At 44.2% G+C, this 26,611-nt stretch overlaps 1 protein-coding gene across 4 annotated transcripts in view; it reads left to right on the top strand.

The window, feature by feature from the left end:
- The window catches only part of LOC309517780 (acid-sensing ion channel 2), a 394,302-nt gene that overhangs the window by 51,320 nt on the left and 316,371 nt on the right, over positions 1-26,611 (top strand). The gene's annotated exons all lie outside the window — the stretch shown is intronic.

Raw genomic sequence — 26,611 nt, 5'->3', positions numbered from 1 at the left:
AAATGTGTCCTCTGTTTTGCTCTTCAAAATATGGAAAACCCTAGATAGGGCAAGTGTGTCCCTGCAGATGGCAGTCATGTGGTGGCCCTGGGGAAACATTGCAGAACAACTAAGAGGAATGACGTGTGGATGCTCCAGTATAAATCCAATGCTAATGCACTAATATTGCTTCAGTGACATGTTGCAAAATAAAAACTGCCAGTCTGGATGTGCTCGACATTAATGCTGAGATTATAAGGATGCTGAATTCTGTACCCAACAGTAAAGCCAATGCATTATCGTGGAATATACCGTACATAAATACATGGTTGTAATTTTTGCTCTTGGCACTGAACTTTAAACTCCTCTTTTCAGAATAACTGAGCTGCACCTGCAAATTCCAACATGCTTTCCCCTAGAATTGGTGTGTTGAAACACCCTAGTATCCTTCCCTGTGTAGCGTGCCTTTTCAATCATGAAAATGTCCATTTGCACTAATCCTTGGGTACTTATCTGCTAACCTGTTCTGATCTGTAAGAGGAACTTGGGCAATAAACCATGCCATAGTTGTTGTATTGTGGATTTTAAAATCTAACTGTATTTCCCTTTTGACTGTATCACTCAGCCATTTTTATGGCACTCATTATTTCCAGATCACTGGCAAAGTGCTTAAATTTTATTTTGTTCCTCTTAAGAGTATTCACCTTTTGGAGATGGGAAATAGAGGATAATTTGGTAGGAGGTGTCTTGGTCTCACATTGACAATGTAGAAGAGGAGATAGTGCAGGAACCTAGGTTTCTGCTAGACCCAGCTTGTGTCAGGGTGTGATGCTGAAGCAAGGCAGATAGTGTCACACGAAGCATATCTGCAGTGTAGCAGGGGCTTTTTTTAAGTAATGCTTTTTATATGGGTCATGGCATATTATGTGCCCCACTATGGCCTATACATTGATATACTGAGCCTGAAATGACTTGGTCCCCAAATATCTGAAGTAGCATGTCCTCCCATACAAGCCTGCCTGGGTGTTATATTTGGCAGGGAGCACCCTGTTAGTGCTACTCCCACCCTGTGATGCTTGTGGGTGCTGGTGTGTGATATTCCTGCAGTTGAGGCTGGTCCATTAATAATAATAATAATAATAATAATAATAATAATAATAATAATAATAATAATTTATTATTTATACCCCGCCCATCTGGCTGGGCTTCCCCAGCCACTCTGGGCTTCTTCAAAAAAAATATTAAAATACTGGTACTTTAATACATCAAACATTAAAAGCTTCCCTAAACAGGGCTGCCTTCAGATGTCTTCTAAAAGTCTGGTAGTTGTTGTTCTCTTTGACATCTGGTGGGAGGGCGTTCCACAGGGAGGGCGCCACTACCAAGAAGGCCCTCTGCCTGGTTCCCTGTAACTTGGCTTCTCGTAGTGAGGGAACCGCCAGAAGGCCCTCGGTGCTGGACCTCAGGGTCCGGGTAGAACGAAGGGGGTGGAGACACTCCTTCAGGTATACCGGACTGAGGCTGTTTAGGGCTTTAAAGGTCAGCACCAACACTTTGAATTGTGCTCGGAAACGTACTGGGAGCCAATGTAGGTCTTTCAAGACCGGTGTTATATGGTCTCGGTGGCCACTCCCAGTCACCAGTCTAGCTGCCACATTCTGGATTAATTGTAGTTTCCGGGTCACCTTCAAAGGTAGAGCTGAATGGGACACTGCTGCACTAAACTCAGCCTGCTCCTACTTGATTCTCTCTTTACTTAGAACCATCAGGGGTGGCTCTGCCTGTCATTGACTCGGACTCCACCTACTATTGGCCTTCTGCCTTACCAGCCCCAATGGGCACCAGCCACCACTGATATTGTGAGACTGGCCTGGGTATTGGTCACGGTGGAATGGGGGAACCGCAGCAGCACCATTCCTTTGCATGTCACTTGGTTAGTTTGAGAAGACTTTGTGGGAGGAATCAATTTTAACCCATTTTTCCAGGAGTGGATGTTGGTGTGGGGAGCTTCTCATGGTATGGGGCTTCTCATATTAACTTAAGTGGCTTGGGAAAGAGTAGCACTGCAGTGGCTTCCATACCAGTGCAGAGGCTAACAGGAGAAGAGCCCAGTTTGACACACTTTGTACTTTTAAGGATTCTCTGTTCACAGGCCCCTGTCCCTCCTCTGACATTCAGAAAGACCTCTCTATGAGCAATGACCCTGGCAAAAATTAATTGACTTTCTGACAGCTGTGAACGCAGAACTCAATAAAATACTTTCTGCATCTGTTTGGCTAGTGAAGATTGAGTACCTTTCTCCAAGATAAATCTTGCCTCAGTGCAATTAGCAGAGCATCACACAAGCAATCAGTGTATAACCATTTTTTAAAATTAATATACTCCGCCTGCCTTCTCCATTCCCATGCACAAACAGTTTCTTGAGAATCAGTTTGTTTAAAGGCAATGATGATCATCCAGGCTAATGTATAGAAAATGTCTCTGTGTGCATATGTATATATGTGTGTATATTTATGTGTGTGTGAATGAATATGATTAGCTATCTTGTTTTTAAATAGTACTTATGGCCCCAAGCATTCATTCAGCAATAATGAGGAGAGGGACGTAATCTGCATATGTTTATACTCACATAATTATTATGGCTTAACTATGCTGCAGACAAATTCATCTTATTCAGCAAAGCTTCTAAAAGTTCCGTTTGCAGTATGCTGAGATGTGAGATATGGAGAAGGACGGCTGATATTTATGAGGAAAGCTGGTGCTACTACATGGAGTGGCAGAGCCTTAAATCTGAACATATGCAGTGTGTCTTTTTATCACCAGTGAGCAACTGCAGCCTGTGTCTACCCCATACTAAGGGCTCGTCTGCACTTTCACTTGTCCCGTGCCTAGAAAATCACAGGTCTAAGTGCTTTTCCTCTTGGCCTGCTCCTTTCCTAGAAGAAACCTGCTCTTTATCTCTAAATCAGAACACACACCTATTGCCATTTGCCCCGATCAAACGCTAAAGAGCGGGACGAGAGGAATTGTGGATAAGCCCTTAGAATAAAGAAACATGGCTTCCATTTAGGACCCGGAGTGAGGGACCTTTCTCAGCCAAAGTGCCAGCTTTTTTCAGAAGTTTTGACACCCACACGTTTCTCCATCCCCCGTTGGTAGTGTTGCCATCCGAAACAGATGGTGTGCTTGGTCAGCAGTACTCACCTGATCTCCAGTCAGTTGCATCAGTGCTACTTACTGGGAGGTAGAATGGTAGTAGCTGGGTTATTGCGGTGAAGACGCACTGGTGGAAGCACCAGCTTGGCCAACATGGCCAGTGGCAAGGGATGATGGGAGCTGTAGTCCAACTCTATCTGGCTCTCTATCCCTGTTTCAGGGCAGAGGGCAGGGTTCCCTTTCTCTTTTTAGCACCCTCACCACCTCCCTTGATGGTTCTCTCTATCTCTCTCAACTTTACTCCAGTTTTCTGTCCTTTACTTGCTCACTTTCATGATTGCCCTGCACCCTCCTAGTGAGGAGGAGTTGTTTCAGGAGACACTCCTAGCAAATGGCCCTTTCATCCAAAGCTGCTAAAAATTGTGCTCTATTTATGGCTTCACTGAAGCTGGAGCCATAATGTTCCGATATTGGCCAGACACTGCAAGGTGGGAGCTCCCGTGAATATAAATCCGAGGCAAATTCTGTTCCTGAAGAACAATAACTTCATCTTATTCTTCCTCTACTTGATTTTTTATTTTATTTTTACATCAGAGTGTGAGTGACAAAAGGCTAGTTTGTGGGGGTGAGGATCGGATCTGCACAGAAACTGCACATTCTAACCTAGAAGGCCTTTCGCTTATGCTCAATGGGGATTGGATTAGTTCCCCTGCACATGCTCAGAGGCACAGTCTTTATATTATTATTATTATTATTATTATTATTATTATTATTATTATTATTAAATTTTTAAAATCATTATTTCATTTTATAATGTATATAAAACAGAGAGAACAGTTATAACAACAGACAAAAATTAAAAGGTGAAAAACAAAACTATAAAATAGGCATGAAGAAAGTGTAGTTGCACAAGATAACAAAGTCCAAGTACAGACTATCAGCTTTATCGGATCATTACCGTATTTTTCGCTCTATAACACGCACCCGACCATAACACGCACGTAGTTTTTAGAGGAGGAAAATCCGTAGGCATGCCACCCGTAGGCATTCCCTCCATAACACGCACAGACATTTCCCCTTACTTTCTAGGAGGAAAAAAGTGAGTGTTGTGGTGCAAAAAATACGGTAATTATAGTTCCTTATTTGCCTGGCTTGTGACTAAAGTTGTCTTGAAAATGATGGTTCTGCTGTATAAGTCATAAAGGAATGCCAACTCATATAAAAAGTGTCTGGAGGTTCTAGTCCTTGTCGAAATCTCAGATAGACATGGTCTTTATTGTTCCTTCATTTATGTGTGTGTTTTGAGGGGGTAGCTTCCCATTTCACCCAGCAGTAGGTGATTATTCCAGCAGCAGACCCTGCACAGTGTGTGTTCCTTTGGGAGGCGAGAGAGCACTGGAGCCTTACGGTGCTCTTCCAAATCTATTTATTCATAAACACATGTGTTGAGCAGGCAGACGCCCACACAGTCTGGTACACTGTCTAGTGCCAGTCAGTAAAAAGCTGCATCACTTTCCCAAAAAGCAAGGTGTATCCAGTGTGAACCCTCGAAAGCGCCTTTTCCCACCCAGCTTAAAAACTTGAGTCATTCCCCCTTTACTGGCTACAGCTTAACTTCCAAACTGCTATTTCTCAATCTCCTACGAAGGCATTAGGGTATAGTGGTTAGAGCAGGGGTCAGCAAACTTTTTCAGTAGGGGGCCGGTCCACTGTCCCTCAGACCTTGTGGGGGGACCAGACTATATTTTGAAAAAAATAATGAACAAATTCCTATGCCCCACAAATAACCCAGAGATGCATTTTAAATAAAAGGACACATTCTACTTATGTAAAAACACGCTGATTCCCAGACTGTCCGTGGGCTGGATTCTTGAATGAATCATAGAATCATAGAATCATAGAGTTGGAAGAGATCACAAGGGCCATCGAGTCCAACCCCCTGCCAAGCAGGAAACACCATCAGAGCACTCCTGACATATGGTTGTCAAGCCTCTGCTTAAAGACCTCCAAAGAAGGAGACTCCACCACACTCCTTGGCAGCAAATTCCACTGTCAAACAGCTCTTACTGTCAGGAAGTTCGGAAGTTAGAAAGCCAATGGATTGATTCTTGAATGGATTGAGAAGGCGATTGGGCTGGATCCGGTGCCTTAGTTTGCCTACCCATAGGTTAGAGAGTTGCACTGAGAGACCTTTGAGAGCTCTGGGAAACTTTGAGCCACTAACCATAGCTTGGCCTAACTTGTGTATTTCTCTAAAAAAATTATATACCGCTTAGCTACACTAATCTCAAAGCATAGTACAAGAAATAAAATATAGAAAAGGTAAAAAACCACAACCTATAAAATGCCTGCTGGAACTATAATTTTAAAAGGTTTTTGGTAGGTGCCAGATATTCAACAGGTAGGAGGCCTGTCTGATTTCAGCCAGAAGAGAGTTGCACAAAATTGGGCTCGCAATACTGAATGCACATGGCTCCTGGTGGACATGAACTCGACCTCAAAGGGTTGTGAAGATAAAATGGGGATATTATTCAAGTAAAGATGGGATATTACTGTAACAACAGCTAATTAATTACTCAATTAATGTGATTTAACAAAAAAACAACAACCTTATTCAAGCAAATGATTTCTAAGTGATTTACAGAAGGCAATATGAATTATTCATTAAAAATGCTAATAAAAGCAAGCATCAAAAACAAGTTACATAATTTTCAAATGATATAAAAAACAACCAGTTATTCTGTAGCTAGCCACCATGTATCTGTGCTCATTCAAGAAACATTTTCTAGCCACTGACAATATTTGAGGAAACATCTTTAGGCAGCTCTTGAAATCAGCTGACCATCAGTGCCCATTAGCGAGCAATCAAGATAAGAGATGGCTATCACAATAGCCGTTGGTGGTCTCCACAGTAGAGTCTGAAAGGAATTTTGCCCACAGACTGCTTGAGCAATGATAGTGGGTAGTGTTTGCCCCTTTTGGTATGTGGCAAGTCATGCTTGCTTGAATCCTATTAAATCCTGTGATGCGGTGGTCAGAGTGTTAGACTAGGACCTGAGAGGCTGGGGTTCAATTCCCCACTCAGCCATGAAGCTCACAGGGTGACTTTGGGCCAGTAAGCATCTAGCCTAGCCTACCTCACAGGGCTGTGAAATGGAGAGAGGGAAAAACATGGACACCACCTTGAGCTCCTTGAAGGAAAGATAGGACATAAATGTAGTAGTAGCAATAATAATAATAATAATTGATCTGTGGATGGCTTGTCCATGGCTTTCTCCTAGGGACACACTGATGCCAATATCTTAATAATATTATAAAAGTCCATGGTTCTGCCACATTTGCAATGGCGTGTACAGTTGAGGTCAGCACACCCCAAAAAGAACACAGTAGAGCTGGAAAAGGTGCAGAAAAGGGCAAGCAACATAATCAGTATGCTGGAGCAACCCTCTTATGAAGAAAGTATGAATGTTTGGGGGTATTTAGTTTAGAAAAAAGCAAGGGGGACCATGATAGAGGTGTGCATACAAGATAACACATAGTGAAAGTGGGCAGGGAGAAGTTTCTCTCTCAATGGTAATGCTTGAATATGGAGTCATCCAATGAAGCCGAGGGAAGCGGGTGGCGCTGTGGGTTAAACCACAGAGCCTAGGACTTGCCGATCAGAAGATCGGCAGTTCGAATCCCCACGGCTGGGTGAGCTCCCGTTGCTCGGTCCCTGCTCCTGCCAACCTAGCAGTTCAAAAGCACCTCAAAGTGCAAGTAGATAAATAGGTACCACTCTGGTGGGAAGGTAAATGGTGTTTCCATGTGCTGCTCTGGTTTGCCAGAAGTGGCTTATTCATGCTGGCCCCATGACCTGGAAGCTGTACGCCGGCTCCCTCAGCCAATAAAGTGAGATGAGTGCCGCAACCCCAGAGTCGGCCACGACTGGACCTAATGATCAGGGGTCCCTTTACCTTTACCTTTAATGAAGCTGAATGGTGGGAGATTCAGGACAGATGAACGGAAGTAATTCTTTACACAATATGTAGCTAAACTATAGTATTTGCTACCACAACTTTGATGGCAGTGTACCTCTGACTATTAGCTGCTGAGGAATAACAGTGGGAAAGAGCTATTGAGCTCATATCCTCCTGGTAGGCTTCCCATAGGCATCTGGATGGACAGTCTACGGTTGCCAGGTCAGAAATATCCCAGATCCTAAGATATCAGGGCCAAAACCTGAGACCTGGAAGAGCCCCCTGGTGATGTAACAGGGGGTGGACCCTAGTGATGTCATCAAGCATGGCATTGTTTCTGCAGCCCTTCATCTCACAACCAGACATGCATACATACTCATAACCATCTCGTAACCTTCTCCACCCCAACACTTTTTCTTCTTCAGTGCTCCTTCCAACCATTGTGTCCTGGATGTGGAGGTTAATTGGGAGGGGAGGAGGGAGCTGAGGAGGAGGGAGACCCCCCCCCCCACCCAAAGAGTCTATGCTAAAATTTGCAGTTGGCTTCTGCCGGACTGAAGCTTGAAAACTGCATGCACAGCCTCCTTATTAAAATTTTTTTAGGAATTCTTGCAGAATTAAGCAGTCTACCTGCCGCCTGGAGGATGGCACGCAGGCCTGAAGACTTCAGGTCAGCCCTGGAGGTCTGGCAATCCTAGGGAAGAATGCTGGACTAAATGGGCCTTTGGTTTGATCCAGCTCTTTTTGTGTTCTTATTTGGATTGTGTGGGTTGACAGAGAGGGCTGGATGGGAGTTCTTATGTTAAGGGGCTGGATGGAGTAGTTGCATTGGCCTTTCTGGGGTCTGCAAAACCCCAGGCAAAATTCTATTCTTGGTTATCTTTTCCTGGCCTCAAGCAGATGATTTCCATCGAAAATCCATCTGCCTATTTGCATTTTGGATGGTTATGACTGTGCTGCTTGTTCTCAATTGATAGTTTCAATTAAAAGGTTCAAATGTTCTCATTCATGCATATTTGGCTGAGCGAGAGAAGATGGCAAAAACAAAGCGAGCAAGCGAAAAGGCTATTATATTGTCAGAAAACATTTGGAGGACTTCAAACGAGAAATCCAAATCACAATCCATGGTCAGTAATTAGTGCCAGGCACAGCAATTTTTCTGCACAGGTTGCACTGGAGATCATCCGTGACCATCATCCTCCATGAGTCAGATCAGCTTGCCTTTCTCTGTGCCAACTGCCATCCATTCATGGCACTCAAACTTCAATTCCTGGATGAGTTCCTTTGGCCTTGCCTTGTGCTGGTGTTCCATTCTGCCCAAGCAGTGAGTCTGTGAGCACTGAATATGGCTTGAAGAAGACTGATCCTGGGATCCAGTCCCGAGTAGAATTCCAGAAAGTCAGGGCTGAGTCAGGCTATGCAGAACCAGATGCAGCACCCATAGAAGAAGGTGAATGTATCAATAAGAGCCTGACGAGCTAAACAGCACAGTAGGTGTACTGAATGCCCAATTCCTGCCCTTTAGCTGGGAGTGAACAGAAATGTAAAGGCTTAGAACTGTGGACGCCAGCTTCACTGTATGGCCTCTGGCCACATTTTGCTGGAACCTACTGTCACAGCTGCCACTTCATGCTGATGCCACGCAACGTAGATAGGTGATGCTTCGGCAGGGGTGGTAGGGCAGAATGGCATTTCCTGTCTTGCTTCAAGCAGTGAAATGGGACGCACCACCCCTGTCTAGAGTCACCCTTTGTATTATCTGCTGGGAGCTTGTAATGAACTTTGGGTGTGTGCTGAGATGTTGGAATCTGGAGGGTAACAAACCCCCAGCCTCCTGGTGGAATGAGGCACTAAATCTATTTTCCTCTGCGTGATCTGCAAGTAGTCTACCTCATATGGGCCTGCTTGGGACCTGAGGAGTCCCTGAGGCAGGAAACCACTGACCCATAATCCCTATGACCCCTTTGCCTCTGAATCACTGCCTTCCTCAATAGGGCATACCCGCACCATACATTCAACACACCTAGTTTTCCCTAATCCCGGGAACTGTAGTTTGTTAAGGGTGCTGGGAATTGTAGCTTGCCGAGGAGGAAAACTAAAGTTCCCATGGTTCTTTGGGGGAAGCTAGGTGCCTTAAATGTGCAGCGAATGTATGGTGTGGATCTGTGTGCTTTCTAGTTGCTTTGGACTGTGATGCCCATAATCTCTACCCATGGGTCATGCTGATGGGGATTGTAGCCCCAAACATATGAAGGGCTCCAGGCTGGAGAAGGCTGGTATGGTGGCTGGGGTCTGGAATGTGAGGTTGCTTTTTGCATAGGAAAAAAGACAAAACATAGCAGCTGAAATTGGCACAATCTGTCTCGACCTAATGCTTTCTAATTATTTGTTTATGGCACAAATGGAGAGTGGCCCCCAATGGTGGCATAGATACCTTCGACATATGACTCTGCAAACCTTTATGCTCTTACACTAATTTCTCTTGAGCACTTACACATTTTGCATGTGCAATAGCAACATCTTCTTTTTAAAAAAGTTTTTATTTGTTGCGTATTTTTTGAATTTTTTTATTTTATTGAAGAATTGAGGGGAAGAGTTACTAAAAGAGAGAGAGAAAAGAAGGAGGAGGAAGGGATTCATGTGCTTTGTGGTCCTTCCTCAGCAGCCCTAGCAAATATCGGTTTTCCAAGCCTTTTGTGCCTTTGTAAACTGGCCTAGTTTGATCTTCTTTTCCTAAGCTAAACATGCCTTTGCTGTTCTTTTCTCCCCCCACCCTTTCATGCTTTCCCTTTATGTGTCTTATATGGAGTGGCTGTGAGATAGAAAGAGGCGACATTTGTTGAATCAATTATGTATGATGTATTTGTGCCCCCCTGTCTCCAGCATAGTCCCCTTTCCTCCCAGGCACAACATGGCACAAGCTTAGTGTCATTCTCATCTTGCTTCTTATTCAGCATTTTGCACAGAGATGCACCTCTGCTGGGAAAGAAAGATAAATGACCCAACTTATCTTAAATGTATCTTCCTTTACAAACATATTTCTGGCTATAATAACCTTTCATTCTTTTGCACACAGCTCCTCACATCCGGCACATCAGCTGGTGAGTCAAAGCCTGTTGAGTGAATTTGCAATGGGTATTAAGGCTGACCTTAAGAGAGGACGTATTTCAGGACATAGTCACCTCCATCATAAGGTTTAATTACTGCCCCTTCCCCCAAATGTACGTATGTCCAAACTGTCCCTGGCGTCAGTTGCACATCACATCTACACCGTACATTTAAAGCACATTTAAATCCCTAGCTGACCATGATGCACCTCCCTGGGGGAGCTAGACTCCAGTAAAGCAGAAGCTAACGGCAGGCATGAGTTTATGGATGCTGCTGAATTACAACAACAGCGGTGTATAGTGTTTAGGATTTGGGAGGCCAGAGTTCAATCCCCACTCAGCTCTGAAGCTCACTAGGTGAACTTGGGCCGGTCACTGCCTTTCAGCCTAACCCACCTCACAGGGTTGTTGTGGGGATTAAACAAGGAGGCAGAGAACCATGGACGCCACCTTGAGTTCCTTGGAAGAAAAGGTGGGATCTCAAAGCAAAATAGATAAATAGAAAGATAAATGATAGAAGCACATGTCTTCCCCCCAAGAATCCCAGCAACTGTAGTTTGTTCAGGCTGCTGGGAATTGCAGCTGTGTTAGGGATAAACAATTCCCAGGATTCTTTGGGAGAGGCCATGTGCTTTTCATGCATGGTCTTAATGTGTCTGGCTGCTTTTGTTTTATGGGGGGAAAGCAGCCACAAGGCCCCAACTCCTGACTTGGCTGCTGTTTGGCCTTTAGATCGAGCTTCCTAATGGAAGGATTTGTGGCTTAAGCTGTTCTGGTTTCAAAATGGATAGAAATATGTATGATACAGTACATAAATATATAACGCAACATGTGAACCAATAAGGAAAAATGCCTCTGGTCACGTGTGTGGTGTTTTACCTTGTCACTAAGTAAGTCCAACCTTTGCCTATGTGGTTATTATGGAGCAGGGTTTCTTGGGCAGGTGGCAAAGTTTTCCAGCAGACTTTCTCTTCCCTCACCGCCCCCTCCCCTTTAGTAGGAATTAGCCAATCTTCTGTGATTGGGTGTTGCAACAGTGAAACAGGTTTGAAACTAGCTTTAAATTGGTGGTGTGGACATGGATATTAACTGAGTGCACTCCAGGGACCAGTCCAGGATCACACAGGGAAGGGCCCTGGCTCAGCAGACATACTTCAAATTCAAAAGGTCCCTGGTTCAATCCCTGGCATCTCTAGGTGGGGCTGGGAGTGGCTCCCCACACGAATCTCTGGAGAGCTGCTGCCTGTCAATTGTATAGTGAGTTAGATATCAAATGGTCTGACTTGATACATGACAGCTTGCTTCCTATGTTCCTTGTCATGTGTTGAGCTGCTAATCATCAAGAGTCAGTTCATAGATTTGGCACCAGAGAAATCAAATCATGTTCATTCATTGCCAGCCTTGATTACCAACAACTGAATGTGTGAACTGCCTCCATCAAACAGCATCCATTGATTTGAAAGTTCTGTTTGTGGTGTTATGTCTTTAACTGTCTGTTGACACATGCAAATGTTTCAGCCTGTGTGTGTGTGTGTGTGTGTGTGTGTGTGTGTGTGTGTGTAAATCAGACCCAGGTATACAGTAATGAAGCAACAAAACCAGCCTATTGGGTTTTCCGGTTGCTGCATATGTTTCATGTAATAAGACAGAATTTTGTCCTGCTGATCTCAGAATGACTGAACAGGCAATGCTGGGATGGAAACGACGAAAAGTCCAAAAGGAAAGGAGCAACAATTTGATCAATTATGCTAAGGTGGACGCTGGGATTCCATCAGGTGCAAATGCTAGTTCCCTCCCAGCACTGCTGCTGCCTTTCCTCGCACAATAAACAGAAGAACAAGACTCCAGTGTGCGTTCGTGCCAGGAAATTGCATTATTCCATTTGACATCTCCTCGTCTGCTAGCTTCCAGCAGTGGCGGCTGCTGCTGCTTTTTACCAGGGTGCCCAATCTGTTGTAATACCATTAGCCGTGCTCCAGCAGCAGGGCAGGCAAAGGGGGTGGCCAAAGCTGATTTGATGCTGATTTAAATAACAATAAAGATTATTGGGGCTTTGCACAGACAAGTCTGCTGTTCTGCTTTTGGTCTGGCTGTGCAAAAAGCCTCTGCTGGCTACTGCTGGAATGAGCAGAAAGCAGCAAAGCAAATGAGTCTCAAACTCTGGGGTTCTTCAGCACATGGCTGGATTCAGAACAGGGCAGGTAGTGCAATTGCATCAGGACCCATGGCTGCAAAGGTGGGCAGACTCTGAGCTTTCATTTTTAAAAAGGGGGAAAAGTACCGTAAGTGACAAGCCCTACTAGAATTAAAGTTATGAAGCAAAATGTGTACATACCCCTTCTAAGGTACCTAGACTTCTTTCACCTTTCAGTGTCTTTAGCCAATAAGTGGAGCCAGAATGGATGAATGAGTGAGGTATTTGGACACAAGGCCTTAGGAATCCCTGGGGCCCTAAAGAGCGGCTTCCCCCCCTTTTTTTTAAAATGATATTTATTGAAAAAAATTTTAGGAGTACAAAAAAACAACAACACAAAGTAGAAAAAGAGAAAGAAAAAACAAAGAAAAAACAAACCACATCAAACAATACAAATTAATAAAAATCAGAATCAAAAAATATACCACAAACATTTAAAAACAAATCCAATATTCTCAAATCCTTAACTGTCATTACATTCTTTCTTTGACCTCCTCCTCCTCCCTTTTTTTGTATCCTAGTTGTTAATTGTCGCAGCAAATCCTTTCCATATTTCATAATATTCTGTCATTAATCTATTTTAATCTTATCTTACTATAAAAAAACCTTAAAACTTAAATCTTATTTTTACCAATTTCTCATAACCATACTATTCTTACATAATTTTTAAAATATTTTTGCTAAAGCCAAATATTTTTGTTCCAACATTTTCCTAACATTCATCAATTTTATAAAAGAATCCTAATAAAACAAACAAACAAACAAAAAATCCAATCTTTATCCAGCGTCTCTTCCTCCTGGTCCCGGGTTTTGTCAGTCCTCTCTATCCCATCTGTCTAGCGCATTAACCTGGTAATCTTATATCCGAGGCCCTTAAGTCCCTTCCATGTCCCTTCCGCGGCTCTTCTTCATATTTATAGCTGTATTTTTCATTGTCTCCTGCTCCTTTCACTCGTGGGAACTCCAGCTTAACAATGTTTTTGACCCTTCTTGACAAATCAGCCCCTTTTCCACAGTCCACACTAAACTCCATGTGGTATTTAAGAACATGTTTCAAAGTCCCTCCAAATTTAATAGCCCCCACAACCCCAAACATCTCACGGCCCATTCCCAGACTTGAAAAGTCCAAACATCCCTGCGTAGGGGGGTCTATCCAACCCCCCATTTCCAAACCAAGCAAAACTTTATCTTTCCAAATCTGGCTTTGTCCAAGTTCATTTGTCAAATCCAAGAACTCATGTTCCTGCTGGGCCGCAGCTCCCTCCATCTCTGGCGCCCGAGGTTCAGCAACATCCTCTTCCCTCATCTGTTCTGTTAGGGCACACTCCTGATTTGATTCCTGGGTGGGCTCCATATAATTTCCCACTGCCTGTTCAAAATTTCTGATCGCATCAGTCATCAAGTCTGTCTTCTCATGTAGCTGTTCCAGTAGGGCACTTGTTTTACAGAGAGCACACAGCAGAGCTTCTGAATACATTGTCCTGCAAGGTCAGAAGTCTATTCCCACGATCGTAATCTGTAGCAGCTGCAAGCTCCCTGATTCAGAATTGGTTACAGTTTCACAGGCTCCCTCTAGGGGAAAAACTTCTATTTGTTCTTTTCTTTTAAAGACAGATCTAACAACAAAGTTTCCTTTTTCGGATATTTTGTCAATATTTGTTCCTTTAAAATGTGAAAGGGAGCAATGGAATCACTATGTTTCTCTTCTTTTAGCTATCTGTCAAAAACGTTTGTCTCTGGTCAATGAGCTTCAAAAAACGTCAGTCCTGACACCCCACTCCAGGATCAAGACGGTGGAAAGTTACTTTGCTTTACACTCACTTCTGCAGGTTTAAACAGTCTGAACCCCTCCCTCTTCTCCTGCTTCCGAAGGGGGTTCAACAATTTTAAATGGTGAAAGTTAATCCTTTACAAGCGATTTTCTGAACTCTAGTTTGCCATGTCTTTGCTTTAATCTATCTACAAAGAAACAGAAGGCTGACTTCCTGTTTAGACCTTCCCGTTTCAGTACCAAATTGAAATAAACTTTTAAGTCCAATTTTCCTTTCTACTCCCAATTCCTTATTTAGAGTCCAATTGTCCGAAATTTAAGTACTCACGGTGATTGTTTTAAAAGCCAAATTGTCCCAGGAAAAAGGCAGCGCTCTCCAGCAACGGCTGTGCGGCTTCGCTCCACGGAAGAAGCAGTTGACTCTCAGCACCGCGCCACTTCCCCCTCTTCACTCCGGAGCCCGTTAGTGGGTTCCTTTGCAGGTTGGGGGGGGCGCTAAAGGTGCCCGCCGAGTCCCATGGTCACAGGCTTCATCCGCCTGTGATTTTTGAAAGGGTCCCCACTTCGCCGTAGCGGAAAAGACCCGTTTCCCGTGGAGCGGGTCCCTCCAGATCAGAGGGAATCCGCCATTACTGATGGCGCCACCCTGGAAGTCTGCAAGAGCGGCTCCCCCCCCTACTCTTTAGTGCACTTTTCTATAGTTTTAAAGACCTACTGGATTCCTCTTTTGACCTCTCTTTCTTTCTAACAACCATGATGCATCTTTCTTCTGGTGGTTTCATCTGAGATCAGGTAACTCCCTTCAAGCTATTTTCTGCAAATGCTACTATACAACAAGTATCTGAGGTCCAGGGAGTAATTAAGAATTCACTCTGTAGTTAATTTACAATAGGATGGTCTACATGTCTACTCAGCAGTAAGTCTCTGTGTTTAGTGGGGTTTACTCCCAGGGAAGTGGGTACAGGATTGCAGCCTTGGCTTTCTTGTGAGGAAGGAGCAGAATGTTCCTCCTCAACAGCAAAATCCCTGAGATAACTAACAGGGTTTTTAAACACTATAGAATAAATTTTATGTTATTAGTAGTAACTTAATTGTGCTAAAATTACTATTTATGTTATACCCCTCTTTTACAAAATAACGTTAACACACTGTGGGATGCCTATGTTTAAGATCTGCTTGTTTTGAACTGGATACTGACACCCCTCACCATGAACCTTCTGCTTGTTTCAGATCAGGCTTCAGTCTGCCTTCCATTTGTTCTTCTCCAGATGTTGTTGCACTGCAGCTCCCAACTTCCCTCACCAATGACCATGCTAGCTTGGGCTGATATGGTTGGAGTCCAACAACAGCCGGAGAGGCACAGGTTTCCCATCCATAAAGAGTGAGCTGAGAGTAGCTGTCCAGGCTAGGTCCCAGACTAGAGTCTCAAGGCTAGGGCTGGCCCAGGACAAAGCAGAAAATGATGCTTCACATAGACTCCTCCACCTCTGTGGCTCTTTGCCACCACCACCACTGATTACAACTCATCTTTGCCTAGCTGCCACTACAACTTCTACCACCTGAGGATACCCAAGGAAGCCCCAGTGTGTTGAAGGTGGTGGGGGAGGAAAAAGGAGGCGGTGGGGGGCGATGGAGAAGGAGGCAGAGGAGTCATCTCCAGTGGTAGAGGAGGAGCTGGTGGCAGGGGGGTGGAGGAGGAGACAACAGGTAGCAAGCACAGGAGGTGTCAAGTGACATACTCCTTGCAGGCCTGGATCTGCCACCCCTCCCAGCTGTCCTGAGCCTGCTGCCTGAGGCAACTGCCTCACCAAGCCTTATGGGAGGGCTGGCCCTGTTCAAGGCTTCTGGTTCAAGACTCAGGGTGTGATCTGGCATAGTTCTGTGGTCCAGAGTGTTGTCCAAAGTAAAAGCTTTTTCTTTTTTGCCCGTGCCATTGGCTGAGACCTGCAAAGTTGGAGGAAAGCTTAAATGCATGACAAGAATCCCTTCAGCTTTTTGAATATTATTATTATCATCATCTCTGTGCTCTGCAGAAATTGAAGTCTGAATGCATAAACTAACCTCCTGCATATTTAAAGATCTCCACATTGATCGATGAGGGCAGCAATTACCCGGCACATCTCTCTCCAAAGGATAGCCTGGGCGAGACAAACAATGTGCCGTGCGCTATAATGCCGTTGCAGATTAATAGCATGAAGCGCTGCTTTGAAATTGACAAGTTGCAGCAAGCTGTTTTGGAAGCGGCTGTAGGCGGGGGGGGGGGGGGAGCTTCAGGCAGTGTGCCTGGCTCTTGATGGTTCTGTAAGAGAGAGACCTTCCCAGTTCTACATCCCTGGGATGAGAGGGTCATGCATGTTGGGACATTCTCAAAGACGCTGTCTTCTCCAGGTGCCCAGTTAAACCATCTAAGCTAACTGAAGTGGCTGAGTGGGCAAGAGAGGCAGGGAACAGTCCCCAGAGCCTACCTCTTTAGGGCTGCATTCTGAGCCAATTGAAGTTTCCCAGTTGTTTTCAAAGACACCCCCAAATAGAGCATATGGGGGTCTCTAGTGGCAGGCAGGAATATATCCATGCTTACAGAACATACAATGGAGTTACATGTGTGTATTTGCAACAGTTTATACTTTGTGTCTTAAATCACAACAGTCCTTTGCTGGCTTTCAATTGGTTTCTGATTCAGAGTTCTGGCTGCAACCTTAATTGCTCTAAGTAGGCTAGGCCTAGGAGTTCATTGCATTCTGTTAATTACGAGTTTGGGTTTTTAGATGTTTGTTCTTGGCAGCATCCAGTAATGAAGGAGGAAGAATATGAATATACTGAGAATGTGACTGGAGATTATAATTAAAGCTCTCTGAGAATTACTAGAATCCGTTTCTTATGGATGAAGGGGTGAATACAAAGGAGATGCAAAGGGACGCGGGTGGCGCTGTGGTCTAAACCACTGAGCCTCTTGGGCTTACTGATCAGAAGGTCGGTGGTTTGAATCCCTGTGACGGGGTGAGCTCACCGCTCCTGCCCCAGCTCCTGCCAACCTAGCAGTTCGAAAGCAGGCCAGTACAAGTAGATAAATAGGTACCGCTGTGGCAGGAAGGTAAACGGCATTTCTGTGCGCTCCGGTTTCCATCACAGTGTTCCGTTGCACCAGAAGTGGTTTAGTCATGCTGGCCACATGACCCAGAAAGCTGTCTGTGGACAAACGCCGGCTCCCTTGGCCTGAAAGCGAGATAAGCACCGCAACCCCGTAGTTGCCTTTGACTGGACTTAACCGTCCAGGGGTCCTTTACCTTTTTACCTTTACAAAGGAGATGCTATAAGGACTGCTTTCTCCCATATTAACCTGCTTGTATAGTAAGATCTTCCTCAGAGGCCTAACTCCATGTTTCTATCTCTCTTCCTAAACTCACCCCCATTATTTGACATATGATGAATGGATAGTTAACTCAGGGCAGAGCATTTTCAGCTGTGGTACCAAGATTAGATTGTGGAACTCTCTTCACTGGGACTTTTGCTCTGTTTCCTTCTTGCTGATGGTTGAGGGATTGGGCATGTTTCCTGGCGAAGAGAGAACTAAGAGGTAATATGGTAACCTTATTCAAGTAACTGAAGGGCTGTCACATGGAAGATGGAGCCAGATTATTTTCTGCTGCTCTGGAGGATAGGACTTGAACCAATAGATTCAAAATTCACGAAAGGAAATTACAGCTAAACATTGGGAAGAACTTTCTGATGATAAGAGCTGTTTGACAGTGGAATGGAATACCCCATAAGGTGATGGATTCTCCTTCATTGGAGGTTTTTAAACTGAGGTTGGATGGCTATCTGTCAGGGATTATTTAGCTGTGATTCCTGCATTGCAGGGGGTTGGAATAGATGAGCCTTGGGGGTCCTTTCCAACTCTGCAATTCTATGATTCTATGATTTCAGCATCAGGCAAGACTTGTTATAATTCAGCTAGCTTATGAGGATATGCAAGACAAATTACTGTTCAGTGGTTCTGCTAGTTTTCTGATGATTAATTTATTATGACTGCTATTTTGTATTTTTAAGCTGTAGTAATCTTTCTCGTATTCATTTTACAAGAACTGTATGTATCAATGTATAGTATGGATCTTTATTATCTTAATTGCTAATCACTTTGGGGAAGGATGGAATAGAAACACGTTAATTAATGAATAAACCTAGTTTAGTCAGTCAATATCATGGCACATTTCCAGCAGATGGTCCAGGAATGAGAGAATAATTTACCCACGGCCCATATTGTGCCTCAATAGCAGAATATGAACTTGAAGGCAAAGCATCCTGGCTGGCTGGCTCCTGGGGCATTTTATGCTTCTCTGTGAGAAGAGTTAAGAGCATTTAGTGTTTTCTGCCATCCATTATTCTGTGAATGTTTTAGGAAGGATTTTTCTGACAGGACTATCAGTCCTTCAAGCAGGTCTGGGGAACCTGTGACCCTTGAGATCTTGCTAGACTACAACTTCCATCATCCCTGACCATTGGCCATGTTGGATGGGGCTGGTGGGTGCTCAGTCCAGAAACATCTGGAGGGCCACAGTTTCCTCAGCCCTACTTAAAGCCTGACTCTTGATTTTGTTTTGCTCCAGCTGTTGCTCCTGCTAGCATATCCATTGACAATAGCTCAAAAGATGGTAGCTGAAGGTGCTGCACCGATCTGTAACCATATTTTTATTATTGGCTAAACATTAGCCAATGTAGGACAAGATTAGTGAACCCTTTTCAGGTCAAGGGCCACATTCCATACCAGGCAACCTTCATGGGCCACATGGCAGTGGTGGGCATGTGACTAAAGGCAGAGCAACAAATGCAGTTTTTATCTTCGCACAGGAGGCTGGTTCCTACACATGCTCACACACCCCTCTCTGTTCTCCAACCAAGCAAGCAGGAGGCATTTATCAGGGTTCAAGGAAACATTCCAGCCAGACAAAAAAGAAAAAAAGAAAGAAAAAGGGGAAGGGGTGAAACAGGGCCTGTGGGGAGAGAGTGTGGGGTGGGTGAAGTCCTCAGACTTTAGAGAGCTGCATTTGAGCCCCAGGCCTGAGGTTCCTCAACTCTGGTGTAGGAATATTCAGGCACTGGATTTCTGCAGAACTCTTAATTTCACAGGATTGAAAGGCAGCAGTTCCCCAGTGTACACAGAGCAAGCTGTGTTGAAAAGAGCATTTTCATTGATGATAATGGGATAGTTACAAAGCTGGAAATGTTTATATAGTTTATAATGGGCTTTTTGCAGAGCGACTGAAAACATTTGCACTGCTGACAAAGGGCATTTCCCCAGACATTCTTCATTCCCAAGCAGGTGTTTGAGATGGCTGCAGTAACACATGATCTTGATTTAAATTCATGTCAGTTGGATTTAGAAAGGTGATGGGTTTTAATTCTAAGCACAGCCTCAGCAGGAGCCGGGAGCAGGTGTGTGTGATAGGGCTAAAGTGCCCTGGGAAAACGTTTTAGCTGGGCATTTAGATGCAGGGAATTTAAAAGTCCTCACCACCACTCCACTTTTAAGTCTTAGCATGGAATGAGTTTTTGGTGGCTCAGATACAGGGATGCTTGGTTTCCATGGTGACAGATCAGGGATGCTGACCAGGGATACAGAACTGGAGCAGCTTAACAATTGGGTTTTGATTGAAAACAGGATTAGCTAATTCACTAGGCCTTCAGAGCGCTATGGTTCCCACCAGTTCCAGACATGGCTTGAGGGGTAGCTGGCTCCCCCACATAGCATTAGAAAACTCTGAATAGTTTTTCGCTTTACACTAAGGGGATTTTCACACATTGCAGTGCAGCAAACTTGGGAGTGTATATACTGAGTGATGCAGCCTTTCCCAAATCTATGAAGAGTGAGCCTGTATGATTTATGTGTTTTCAAACATATATTGTTTATATGCACAGTCTTAGGCAAGCAAGTAGCAAAACGTAGTGTAAATAAGCCGCATGGTCAAAATGGGGAGGGTGCCTCCAATCTGTTAGTATTTTGCAGAAGGGATTCAAGTACACATCAGCAATTTAGATATGCACAATTAAAGTGGATTAAAGTGCTGTGTCACCCAAGCACAACAAACCTACTTAAGAAAACCCAGATTTTATGCAGCTTGGAATGTTATGGGGAAATGCACTGAAATGTTTGGGGTGACTGGAATGATTAACAAGACAACGCCTTGGCATCCCTCAAGTAAATTGAGAAGACTATTCATTCTTGAATAACCTCTCTATAAACAAATCAGACAAAGATAGAGTGTAGTCTAACCATTGCATAAACTTTGAGTAAGCAAATTAGAAAAAACTGTTCAACAACCTTTCTGAGTGTAGCTTGGCTCACTCGCTTAAGCTGTTCATATTTATGGCGTTGAAATGCAGCAGTCAGCTTTTGTATGCAGAACATCTTGCCGAGGAATGCATCAGGGTGCAGTTTGAATGTCTAGACTTCATCAGAAGAGTTGGTGGTTCCTCACACTCTTTGCATTTATTCTGCATTTTGGCTTGCTTGCTTGAATCAGGCATGCCAGCTGAAAGGAAGCTCCATGTAAAGAGGCAATATACCCCTGAGTATCAGATGCTGCAGACAAATGAGGAGGCCTGTTTGTGAGCTTCCCAGCAGCTTGCCACAGTTGGCCACAAAATACTGGACTGGTGGACCTTTGGTTTCATCCAACAAGGCAGTCTTCCCATTCTTATTGGCCACTTTTTGTTTTAAACAGATGACTAGCTAATAGCTCAAGATGGGTAGCTGATGTTATCTCAGGGACTGTGGGAGATCTCTCTGGAACTTGATGTAATGGTCCGGTCTATGGGCGATTGAAGTCCCAGCTGAGGACGTTGGGACCGGGTAAGATGGTGGGGTGGAAGCATGAATGAGAGTCCAGAAGCCAGGGATCCGAGGGTCGAGAAGCAAGGAGTCACGAAGTCAAGGGTTCGAGGATCAGGAAGCAAGAAGCCAAAGGCAGGAAGCGTGTTACTGTGGCAAAGAGCCGAAGGGAAATGCTGACCTTATATCCCTTCCCGGCTCTAGCCACCAGGTGCAGTGAGTTACCAAGTGGCCTCACCTGTGCGGCCGCACCTTGCCTCTTCAGAACAAACTTAGGAAGTCCCCAGTCCTGCGAAGCCCTACTGGTCACAGGGCCCGGCTCCTGCACACACTCCTGACACTTGAAAGCCATCAGATTTGGGAAGGTTACTCATCTGTCTCCTCCAACTTAGAGGAGGGCCTGATCTAGGGCACATGTGGAAAGCATTGAGGCATCACTCCTGGAGGATGTAAGTCGTTCTTTTCTCACTTACCATAAAGCAGCATGCTGAGCACACAAGCCTGGAAGACCTTCATCTTGGTATTGGTTGTTAGCATCACATTTCCAGACACCCTATTGGAGAGGCAAGCCATTGCTGTAACTGCCTTGTCAATATGTTTGTCCAGCTTTGCGTTGATGGAGAGGTTGCTGATTATGGTGGAGCCCAGGTAGACGAAATCGTCACCTCAAGCATGTGGTCACCAATGCTAATGTGTGGAGTGCTGACTGATATCCTGAGCCAGGATGTTTGTTTTCGTCAGGCTGATAAGAACAATCTCCATGCAGGCTTGGGCAAAATGGTTGATGAGACTCTGTAGAGCTTCCTTGCACAATCAGGACTGCGTCATCTGCAAACATCATCTCTGATCTGCAAACAACGTTGACTGATCTGCAGTTCTTAATTTAAGTTCTTAATTTAAGGGATGGGGACATGTAGCAGACATGTATCAATACCAGATATTGAAAGAGTTAAACTTTATGACTCCTGCTTCCTTAAGGAGGGCCCTGCTGGATCAGGCCAGTGGCCTATCAAGTCCAGCATCTTGTTCTCACAGTGTCCAATCAGATGCCCATGGCACAGCAGGTGACCTGAGCACAGTAGCACTTTCCCCACTTCCAATTCCCAACAACTGGTACACACAGCCATACATCCTCTGCCACTGGAGGTAGGATGTAGCCCTTGCCCATGTAATAGTACCAGGTAGTTTGTTGAACTTCTGCCATTCTGATCCTAGGAGAAGGGATGGCTGTCTTTGCAAGAGCGCTCCTTTTGTGCCAGAATGGCCAAGGTTGGTGGCATATCATGTCTCTCTGCCCCTGCCCCCTCAAAAACTTGTCCAACATCCTTTCAAATGGGAGATGCATTACTCCCTAGTTGGGTCTTGGAAAAAGCATCCCTTGGTCATCTTGGGTTCAGGGAGGGGAGAATGGAGAGGGAGAAAGAGGTAGGAGGTAGGACGTCTATAAAAACCAGCCAACCGAACACCTTTGGTTGGGAATTGCCACATGAGCACAGCTTTGGGGACAGCAGCATAAAGCCGCAGCCTACGTGTGTTGCAGAGTTGTGTGACATGGCAAAGGCAGCAGTGGTATGTGAGGGGTGATGTAGACCAAGAGCGTGGTACCTTAAAGGAGCGTGGGGTGAGGATTGTCTTGATCATCGGGCAGTTTTCAGGTCAGCTGCTGAGAAGATCTCGCACATCTGTGGAGCAGGGCTGATGGTGATCCACAGTGACAGCCTTGCTTGTTTGCCCGTGGCACAGTCAGCGAGCCAGACTGAGGAGATGCGACAGCCCAGCTCCTTTTGCCGATCCGGTGTGCCCCCCCTCCCCATTTCACTCCATGTATGCCACTGTTTGGCCAATAAGAAATGCAGCAAGCGAATGAGGTTGAGAGCCTGAACCTTATCACGATCTGCATATGCAGGCATATATGCAAAAAAGCAGGGCTATTCAACATTGTTGATTCAATACAAGTCATCTGGAATTCTTTACATGAGCTGGAAATCCTGGAGTATTTTGGTTATATCTCCTTGCTGGGATCATTCTCATGACACTGTGTACTTGCAGTGAATCATAAATTTTCTCCTCCTCTGCTTCTCCAAGATAATAATTCCTGTTATTTCCATAGTGGCTTATCTTCTAAGGTTGACCAAATATCCAGGGGCACTTATCCTCACTTTCCATTTCATTTTAGCTTCCAGCTGAGCTAAGGGATTGTTATTTCAAGGCAATTGCTGTGAAACATGAAACAAGGACACAGAGCACCTAAACTGTTGCTACCATTTGCTACCTCACTGCTTATTCTTTTCTTAAAGGGTCCTTAGAAAACTGGCTCCATCAGGAATCAGGATCTTGAAACATCCTATTGGAGAAGGTGATTGAGCAACAATTTGGAAGGCATGTGCACACACACACACACACACACACACACACACACAGTGTGTATCCTGTTTGTTCTTTCACTAGCCATCCTAGCAATCCAAATCCTATGCAAATCCACAGAGAGAGATTTTACTATCCAGTCAGTAGACATAAAGCAAAATATCAAAATGAGAACGAATTTTCCAATTCTAAAAGTCACAATTGATTTTTTTAAAAATAGAAATATCTGGTAGAAGTCATAGTTTGGAGCCAAAATTTGAATTTGTTACAACTCAGTTCCTGCAAAATCAGGACGCTTGCGCCCTTTGTTCAAAACCTAAACTCCAGTGCTAGCATTGAATTTGAACTCAGCTTTGAATTTACAAGGCTCCTATTCCATTTCTTGGGCCTCAGGATTTATGTTACTACAAATCTAAGTCTGCAGCAGCAAGGCACAGATTCCAGTGACAGATGTGCTTTCTATAACAATTCCCATTTATTGCTGCAGTCCTCCCTGCCCAACATAAGTTTATGTGGGCATTATCAGCTGTTCCTCTTCTTGGCAGCTTCCAGATTTGGTTTGAGGTAGCTGTCAGTCCAAACATCCCATATCTAGTCCTTCCTTAGGACTGAGCAGATGGAGGGGGAGAGGTTATCCCAAGGACTTAGCAGCAGGAAGTAAACAGCATCACTCAGTGCACCAGATTTTTGTGTGTGTGTGTGTGTGTCTGTGCGGGAGGAGGGGGAGAGATATGCTTTACTTCTGTCCTCCACTAGATGGCAGAAAGGGACCAGAGAACAACTGAAGAGGTTTATAAAAGTTTGCTAAGGGTTACTGGGAACTGTAAGTATTTAAGGGGTAAACTATAGTGCTCAGAATTTTTTGAGGGGTAGCTTGTGTTTCGAATATGCTTTAAACCTATAGTGTGTGCACATACAGAACTGTGGAGAGAGAGAACCTGGGTCATATGTGATGTAAATGGCAATGCTAACAGAAAGCCCACCTAGGGTGGCAGTTTTGCAAGTCTTCTCTTGGCTTATTTTCATTATCCACAAGGATATTTGTAAAGGGGAGGGTTTTACATGTTTTAGCAACATGTCTCCTTTTGCAGAGCCAACCATGGCATTGCTGTGAGCTTGGGAGGGTAGGCTATATGCCTCAACATGGGGAACCCTATACAGAGAGAAGCCCAGAGAAGTCTGGAAGTGCAATATCCAGCACAGAGTAGCAGAGGATGGAGGTTGGGTCCAGAATGCAGATTGCGGGTGTCGAATGTTTAGGAATATGCTCTTTGTCAGTAACATATTTGGTCACTTTGTACAAAGCCCATTATTTTTCCAGCTTTGTAACTAGCCCGTGATCAGCAATGATAATGTTCTTCTCACTCCCTTGTTCTGTTTGTACCAGACTGCTGCTTCCATTCTGCTGGATGAGTATGAAAGTCAAGAAGCCTGCCTCAGCTGGGTCAATGAAAGTTATTTTACCTTCTTCCTAGCCTTTAGAGTAAACACTGTTCATATTCAGCTGTGAAGTTTACCAGGAGATATTGGTGGTCTCGGTCTAAGGCACTGCACAGGGTTGCTGTGAAATAACCTATAACTCCTTGATGGAAGACTGCATTATAAATGCATTAAATAAAGTTTAGGTCTGGGGGACTAGCGTAACATGCACAGCACATTTTTGTCTGTTTTGTAAGCAGAGTGCTGCATTGATTGAAAATTGATTAATACACTAACCTGTCAGGAGATTTCATTACTAGTTACATAGTAGAGCATGCAGATATGTTTATCATTCACTGAAGCATGAAGTATTTGCATTCTCTGTATTCAATTTGTTTCAATTTGTGTTCAAAGCAGTGGGGATTTTTAAATGTCTAATGGAAAGCATTTGCATGGAGAGGGTGAGGGAGGATTCATGAAGTACATCTGTAAATCTGGACAGTTGTTATTATTGTTATTTATTAAATTTATTTACCATTCTTTATCCAAAGATCACAGGGCAGTTTACAATATAATTAATGGAAACACAGGTGCAATTATCATGTATGATGTAATTTTCATGCCTTAAGCGAAACAAGTGCTTTCTGCCTGAAATGTGTAAGATTTGAAGTGGTGCTCAGAAACCTGAAAATGTCATTTACCTTTAGATAACATGGTGAGTTACTAATTTTGTTTCTAAGCCCCTGTCATGGTACACCATTATCCTACTTTGACTTTGAGCACATAAAACGGCTAAAATCTTCTGTCACCTGCTTGCAAACCCCACCCTTGTATCCCACAGGCTGAGCATCTGTGAAATCATGCATTTTTGACAGATATTCCAGTCAATGGATGAGCAGCAACAGACCTCTGTGCTGTGATGACACTGCTTTGGAATAAATGGAAAGTTGGTTTGGCTGGTGGGTTGGCGTAGAATCTCAAACTGAGCTGAGGAATAGGAGGCGGTGTGTGCTGCAAGGGTCTGGAAAGGAATGATAAAGGGAAGTGCTTCTGATCACATGCACAGAAAGTATTCTTTACCTTGGATACACCAGGCCTTGGAGCCTTTTCTCAGTGGCTGGAACATGTGATGCACTAAAGAAAGTAAAGAGAAAAGCTAACAAACAAACTGAAACTGACACGGGGACAGATAAAAGAGGATGCCTCGGCTCCCTTTTATTACATACACAGCCCAGCAAGACAACAACAAGAACCCACCAATAAATAAAAGAGTGCTTTTGAGTATGTGCAGAATGTCTCCCTTCCCCATTGGCGAGTAGCCATAGTCAGCCATACATAACCAAGGTTATGGGGGCAGGACTTCTAGGCAAGAGGTCATGTTTTGGCCATTTTTAAGCACTAGCTGCCAGGATGTAGAGCACAGGAATATACATCCAGTTATACTGATGGTACTCCTTACCACTGTCAGCATTCTCCAACAGGGGTCCACAAATATGGCAATCAGGGCTTTTCTCAGCTGGAACTTGCTGGAGCTCAGTTCTGGCACCTCTCAGGTGGTGCCATTGTCATTATAAGAGAACAAGGTTCACAGTGAGTTCCAGCACCATATTTTCTAGAAAAATCGCACTGCTTAGGTCCATTCATTTCAGTGGGTCTCCTCTTGAATACATCTTAGATATACAACCCTTTGCCTCTTCAGAGCAGGATGTGAAAAACACCAAAAGTTTTCTTGAAGTCTACTAGAAATAATTGGTTGGCTAGAACATGTGGACCCCTTTTTGCTCTTCCTCTTCTTATAAGCATTAATCTAATAAGACCATTTAATGGAGGGTGTGT

Source organism: Podarcis vaucheri (assembly GCF_965113315.1).
Source record: "Podarcis vaucheri genome assembly, chromosome: 13".
In the NCBI taxonomy this organism is placed as follows: Eukaryota; Metazoa; Chordata; class Lepidosauria; order Squamata; family Lacertidae; genus Podarcis; species Podarcis vaucheri.
This window is presented reverse-complemented; position numbering and strand designations above follow the sequence as displayed.